Below are 7989 nucleotides of genomic sequence, written 5' to 3'. Positions count from 1 at the left end.
AGTCTTCACATCCATTTGATGGATCTTCCAACCCATATGTGCTGATAGTGCCAACATAGATCTAATAGATGAGTACCTTGCGACAGGAGAAAAAGTATCATCATAGTCAATCCCCTCGACCTGTGAAAAGCCACGGGAAACAAATCTTGCCTTATGCTTCTCCACACTACCATCAACAGCTTGCTTTACCTTGTAAAGCTAATGGGAACTCACAACTGACTTGTTATCTGGTCTCGGAACCACGTCCCAAACACTGTTACAAACTATGGAGTCATACTCCTCCATCATATCATCAACCCAAATCGGGTGCTACACTGCTTCCTCAAAGGAAGATGGCTTGGTCTCAACACATTCCCCAGCAAGGGCCATGTATCCAGCGTACCTCTCAAGTGACCTCCTCTCTCTGGATTGAGAAGATGGTTCTCCCACATTCTCTCGCATCCTCTAACAATTTGTCAGCTTCTCTTGTGCGCTTCCTTCCATCTCTGGAAGACTCTGCATGAATGGATGTCTCCACTCCTGGAACCTCTACATGCGGCTACTTCGCATCAGTCTGAGGCTCCTCCTCCTTAGGAACCAATAGTTTCTCCACAGCCTGTAGTTGGAGCTCCCTCTCAAGGGAAACTTCCATGGCCTTTTGCTCATCAAACTTGAGATCTCTGCGAACCACTGTCCTCTGACTAGTAGGCAAGTACACCTGATAGTTGTGAGGTATATCAGTGTACCCCACAAGTATCCCTAACTCTGTTGTCAGCTCAAGATTCTTTTGTGCATCCCTTGTCCCATGGAAATATACCAATGAGTTAAAGATCCTGAAGTGAACCACATCTAGTCTCTTACCGGAGAAAGCTTCCTTTGGTGTCTTCATCCCAAGTATGCAATGCGAGCTTCTATTCTGCAAATAGACCGCTGTGTTGCATGCCTCATCCCACAAGTGAACTGGTAGGCCTTGGTTAAGCAGCATTGCCCGTGCTGCCCCTACAATAGTTCTGTTCTTCCTCTTGGCCACCCCATTCTGCTATGGGTTATGAGGTGCCATCAACTCCCGTTTAATTCCTTCCGCTGCACAGAAGTCCTTAAACTCTTGAGAGACATATTCTCCACCATTGTCACTTCTCAAGGCCTTGATCTTCTTCCCTGAATCTTTCTTGACCAAAGCTTTGAACTCACAAAACTTTGTGAAGGTTTGGTCCTTCTTCTGCATGAAATAAATCCATCATTTATGAGAATAATCATCATTCAAAATCACAAAATACCTTTACTTCACTGTGGATGCCGTCGAGAATGGTCCAGACACATCAGTATGAACTTGCTCTAAGATAGCCTCTGCTCGATTATCTCGATCATGAAAGGAAGAATTGGTGTACTTTCCCAAGGTACAACCTTTGCATGTGTTAACTTGCTCAATTTTACCTTTGGGAAGTCCTGTAGATATCTGATGTATTATCTTCAAAGCCCCATGACGCAAATGACCCAACTGCCTGTGCCACAACTCGCCAATGTCTTGGCTTTGCACCAATTCTGCTTTCATACTCAATGCTGCACAATCATCTACCTCTAGTTTATAGAGATTCTTCACCCAAATCCCTATCCTCTTGGTCTGACCCATGGCTATGTGTCTTAGGAACACCTTTCCTTTACTGAAGACAACATCATAGCCTTTGACCTCCAACATCGTGACCGATACCAAGTTCTTCTTTAGTCCAGGAACATACTTCACATCTGTCAAGGTGATAGGAGCTCCATGCTCCCCCTGAAAAGAAAGCGTGCACACTCCTGAAACACTATACCTTCCATCGTCACCCATCTCTATGCGCATCTTGAGGTCTTTCTCCTCCAAGGCATTGAATAAATTTCTATCACTGGTCATGTGGAATGAAGCTCCACTGTCAAGATACCAAATAGAACCCATCATGGATGACACCATACATGAGATGAGGGTAAAGTCCATTTCGAACTGAGAGGATAATGCCTCACCTTCTGATCCTGCTGAGGATCCCTTCTTGGACTTCTTCGATGGGGAATTAGTTGCATAATGTCCCATCTCGTGACAATTAAAGCATCTCACTTTAGACTTGTCACCCTTCGTCCCTCCATTAGAAGAATTCGATTTGGAATGGGAAGCCTTCCGCTTCCCTTCCCTTGCCTTACCTGCTAAGGCCAGATTTTCTTCATCATCATCCTTGGATGAAGAACCATCTCGTGTGCTCCTCCTGATCTCCGCCTGCATCTGATCCGACCATAGTTGTTCCCAATCCGACAGTTTCTCCCTTCCATTCACAGAGTCCTGGTAGCTATTCGAACTCTTTGGAAGGCCAAGGAGAGCGAGGCTCACCATATCATCATTAGTAGTAGTTATCTCTGTAGGTGGTGAGCTGGTTCAAATATGTGGAAATAGTATCACCCTTCTCCATCTTGATTCTTCGAAGCTTATCCTTGAGCGCCAATTTCCTTTGGTCGCTACTGTTCTGGTAGAGGTCCTTCAATATCTTCCACATTGAAAATGGAGTATCCTTCCCATGGAGACTCGAAACAATATGGTCTCGAACACCCTCAAGGATGATCTGTCTTACCTTCGCCACACACTTCTTCCACTTAGCCAACTCTTGTGCATTAGTTGAAGCTGGCTTTGGGATTTCTTGATCAATGAAATCCTTCAAGCCATTGTCTTCTAAAACAACCTCCATTCTATCTTCCCATGCTATGTAATTCGAGCTACCTTCCAAGGCATGCTCGAGTCTCAATCCATAGAACGCCATTGGCCAACCTTGAAGTATGATTTGAATTCGATTTGCACTTGCAACCCCGAACTTCAAACTTCGAAGTCTCTTCTCAGTATACTATTCATAGCTCCAATACCATCTAGAAAATTTCTACAAATGCAGCGCTGATACCATGTATAAATTCTCTACAAATCCACCTCTGATACCATGTAGAAAATCTGATATAGGTTAACCTGATAATGCAATATAAATTAAATCAGAATACTATATCCTACTTCTACAATCAATTTGTGGAAGCTTAAAGATCGAGCTCAACAATATAACCAGAAGAAGAAGAATCAATCGCACAATACACATGAAAATACTATGGGAAAAGCCTCAACTAAAAACCCCACTATCTGTATTATCATACAAGGTGTAAATACATAGGAATTATACAAAGCCTTAGCTCTCACAGCTAGCCACCTCTCAGTACAATCCTCATAGATGCTCACAGGAAATCCTGGCTTCTCTCAAGCCTTCCTCTCTGCCCTCGAAGCTCCTATTTCCTTGCGCTGTTCCTCTGGGATGATTCTCACCTCACCAAGTGGAACACTTCTGATCTCACACACTATCAGAACTGCGCAATCCTCAAGGAATGATCCTTTTGCATGCATGAGTTTTCTTTATAAGGAATCACATGCAACTGATAGTACACTATACCTGTCTTTAATCTCAACTGGGTCTTTCTCAGAATAGACATGCATGAGTTTCTGATGAGAGAATCTTCAGTTAACTGGAGTACACTAGTTGAGTGCATGCATGAATCAACTGACTATTAACTCACTATTAGTTCCTCAAATAGTTTGGAACTAATTTAACTGGACTTAACTCAGTAAACTGAGTTAACTAATTACAACTCAAATATAACTCAATCTTATCTCCTTAATTTAAGGCTTATCTCCTTAATTTAAGGCTTATCTCCTTAATTTAAGGGATAACTCTTGCATGACTTCAGAAAGACTTCTAACTTGAATTTCTCTAACTAATTAAGTCAAAATAACTTAATTAATTATTTCCAAGTAGCTGTTAAGACTAAATTCGATTTTAATTCACAGTTTAATTCAAGGAAAAATTAAATTGGAATATTCTTGTTGCCACATTTCAACAACAACGACTCAGGAAGTTGCATAATCTTATGTCAATTTAGTGCCGAAGGAAGGAAAGATTGTTTTGGAAGCATTGGAGCAAGACGTCAGAGAACATATAGCAAATAAATCAAAGGGTTGAGTGGCTGAAGAGGTGGAATGAATAATTGATACAAGGGTCACTAGGACCCGTGAAACACTCTTCCATAAGATGGTGGGCACGACATGGCACATAAATATGCTCATATGAAATGTTATTGTGGAGACAGGCTTAGGCATGGGTGCTCAAGGATCCCATAAGAAACAACTTGACATTCTCTAGAAGAGGATGGAACATCTGGAACTCCATTTGTGAACACTAGTGGACATTGAGCGTCGCCATAAGGGCCACATTGACACTCTAGAAAAGAAATGATACTTTTCTGCATTATGTCCACCACCTGGACATAATCCTAGGAAATGGAGAGGACCAGTGTGCACAAGTGCGTCGAGCCTACGTCTAAAGCATAAAAGGAGAGGTGTCTCATAAGGACAGCGACCTAAAGGGAGTTGTACCCACAAGAACTCCTCCCGACAAAGATCCTGAACCCTAGCTTGATGTCTGAACGTTGATGCTTGGTTAGTTTTGGCTACTTATATGTTGTTGTTATGTTTCTTTTGTTATATTTAGTCTTGTTTGTAGAACTGGTACTTTTAGGGCTGAGTTTGCTCGCAAATTTAGACCTCCTCTATTCACGACATGTAGAGGACCATTTGCATAGGTTTTTTTGTAAATTTTGATTAAAACATAAAAATGTTAGTGAAATTATAAAAATGACTAATTGCATAGGTTTTTTTTTGTAAATTTTGATTGAAGCAAAAGAATCTAGTGAAATTATAAAGAGGAGTGATTCCATAAGCTTTTTTTGTAAATTTTGATTGAAATAAAAAATTGTTAATAATATTATTAACAAGGGTCTCATAAAAAAATGGCTGTACTCCAATTCGTCTTTTTGAAATTTAAATAATGTTTCACTGCTTACTTTAAAAAAAAAAAATTAATATATAAAACTACCCTTACAACCATACTTAGAAAACTATTTTAATTATTGATACGCCATAAAAAAGTTCACTAATAAATTATTTCCTTATTATATGATAAACTATCGACATTAAAACTAGCCACGCATGTTAAAACTAGAAGAACAGGACCTCAATAAAGGTTAGAGTGGTGTACTTACCATATACATTTTATTTTAGAATTTAAAATTGTTTTGCATGTAGACGTCCAATATGGAATGGATATAAACGAAATCCCCCTTTTCTACAAGTATGGGTTGAAAGATAATTTTGATCATAAATATATTTAATATTTTTAATAATAAAATATAATATTTTTAATAATAAAATATATAAGTTTTATATCATGTCAACATTAAAATTTTTTTATAACATATTTTATTTTTTAAATCATAAAAAATAAATAAATTAAAATTTTATTTATATTATTATTATTATTATTGTTAAAAATTAATATATCAATTAAATATATATATTTAATAAAAAAATTAATTATAAAAATTCACCTCTTTTTATAAAGATTATTTATAAAATTATCAATTTGTAAATAAATTAGGTTTGTCACACAATATTATATATTAATCTCATCCAAAAAATCATTAACTTATTTTGTATGACATTTTTTAATTTAATAAAAAGACAAAACCATCAAAAACCATCAAAATTAAGAATAGCAATCTTTCATTTTATCTATTTTAACAATATTTTGAAATATTTTAAAGTAGATAAATCTCTACCTTCTACCAAATTATTCTTAATAATTAAATTAAAATTCCAAAACCCACTAAATTATTCTTAATAATCAAATTAAAATTCCTAAAAAGCTAAACATTTATGGCCACCAAATTTATTCTCAGTAGTCTACGAAGGTGGAGGAATAGTTGGAGGGCCAAAAGTGGTCGGAATCTGAGCAGAAAAATTTCAAAAAATCATATAGAGACATTGTTTGAATCATATTTTTGATGGTGGAAATAGATTTAGCACCATCAAAAACTTTTAGGGCACTTAAAATTATAAAATTTAATCACTTTTACTTAGATTTATAAAGAGACATTGTTTGAATCATATTTTTGAGGGTGGAAATAGATTTAGCACCATCAAAAACTTTTAGGGCACTTAAAATTATAAAATTTAATCACTTTTACTTAGATTTACAAAAATCCCTGCCAATTTTTTTTTAAACAATAGCCCGAATTTCCATAATTTTCATGACAAAAAAACATAATCATTAAACTAAACCATTCCATAACTTTCATGGCAAAAAAGCATAATCGTTAGACTACGCCAATTTATTCAAAAATATGATTAAACGTTAACCTACCAATGTAATGACACCAGAGTGCAACACGAGTATGAGTAAAACCCGTCCAGGGTTTAGACTTTGGTCGGGAAGAGCGCGGCTCCTCTATCAGTCTGCCACGGCTAGGGACCAACTCCCGCCACATATGGGAAGTGATTATAGATTTGAGCCAGCGATTTCAGATTGCATTTAATAATGGTGTCCAAAAACATGCACGTATCGACGGGACTATTTCCCTCGGGCACGTCCACAGCATACGACTCGATGACCAGCGCCCCGCCGTTTTCGTCCTCATCTCGGTGGAGTGTGGTGAAGGAGCGATAGTTATTCAAGCGGTGGTCGCCTCCCACGACTCTGAAACTCAGAACATGGCGATCGTCGTCAAGAATCTCCAGCCGCTCGGTGCTGCGACCCGCTGGCAGCCCTGATACAACACGAATCTCTCTTGTACTCCCCACAGTGCCGTCGCCCAGCATCGAACAACTGCGGATGAAATGCTTGTACGTTTGCGGTCTATCGAAGCGCCGCACCACGGACCACACGTCCTCCACTGGCGCCCGAATCCGCTGGAGAACCATCGAGCAGCACTGGCCGTTGCTTACTGAATGATTGTGATATCGTCTGACCACGTCCCGCAGGCACTCATATTCCTCCTCCTTCACCAGACGTTGTAGCATCTCGGATGCCGGATTCGCCGAATTTATGTACCGTATCGAATCCGTTTCATCCATGGTCAAGCGGAAATCGGGAACCACCACTGCTGCTGAGAGTAAACTGTTCTCGATTTCGAGGTTTAGATGCTCAGAAATGCTGCCATTCAGTTGCTAATATAAGATCAGTTCCCTACTGCAACGGAACCACAGCCAATCGGGGTTTGGGCTCCACCGGATAAGGCTGAATCTGAACTGCAACGGAGCGTTGCAGATTATAAATTATAATAAATTTCAGGTAGATGTTTCTACGTCAAATTGAGGTCCGTCTCCTTCATTGCGCATTAAGGGATACTGAATCCAGCAGTCACATGATATTCCATTTCCATGTGCATTATATCACCAGTTTAGCGTGATGTTGGATAACTATCAGCTATTAAGGAGACCAGGTGGGCGGGTTGAATGGTCCATTGTGTTGATTTTACGTATACAATTCAAAGGTGGGCATCCTTATGTCGATCGTAATAAATATTTCGAAAGATGATGCTCTGGAAGCGCGGTGGTCAAATAACTAATTTTGATGGTGGTCAGATGATTAATTTTGATAATTTTGATAGTTAGAAGCAGGGTAAAATAATTAATTAAATTAGGAATTGTTAAATTGTTTTTAGTATGGTTTTTCGAATTTTGAAATGAAATTTTGATTTTTGTTATTTAAATTGGATTTTTTTAACTGTATACAGTATTTTGAAAAATTTTTAGGGCGCAATCATTACTCATGAAACCTGTGATTTCAATAGAGATATGAGACAAAAAAAACTTCCAAAAAATCTTACTAAAAACAACTCCAGTAATTTTGATTCTTACTAAAGACAACTCCCCTCATTTAATTAAAAAAAAACTCCAGTAATTTTGATTCTTACTAAAGACAACTCCCCTCATTTAATTTTTATTTTGATAATAAAAACAAAGTGAGATAAATAATTTTTTGATATTGATGATAAAAACAAAATGAGATAATTATTTTTTTCCCTAGATATTTTCAAAATCTAAAATTAAAATAAATTTGTAGTGGTTTATCAGGATTGTATCCCAAATGTTCTTGGATTGTACATTGAACTCGGTTTATT

The 7989-nt window shown here is 37.9% G+C and overlaps 1 pseudogene; it reads right to left on the bottom strand.

Annotated features, from left to right (window-relative positions):
- Positions 1 to 6159: 6159 nt before the first annotated feature.
- On the bottom strand, positions 6160 to 7082 carry LOC149160759 (abscisic acid receptor PYL8 pseudogene; annotated as a pseudogene).
- Between the last annotated feature and the right edge of the window lie 907 nt (positions 7083 to 7989).

The sequence above is a fragment of the Pinus tabuliformis genome, chromosome 5_2 (assembly GCF_031772625.1).
Source record: "Pinus tabuliformis cultivar Carrire ecotype Pingquan chromosome 5_2, CPIR1, whole genome shotgun sequence".
NCBI lineage: Eukaryota > Viridiplantae > Streptophyta > Pinopsida > Pinales > Pinaceae > Pinus > Pinus tabuliformis.
This window is presented reverse-complemented; position numbering and strand designations above follow the sequence as displayed.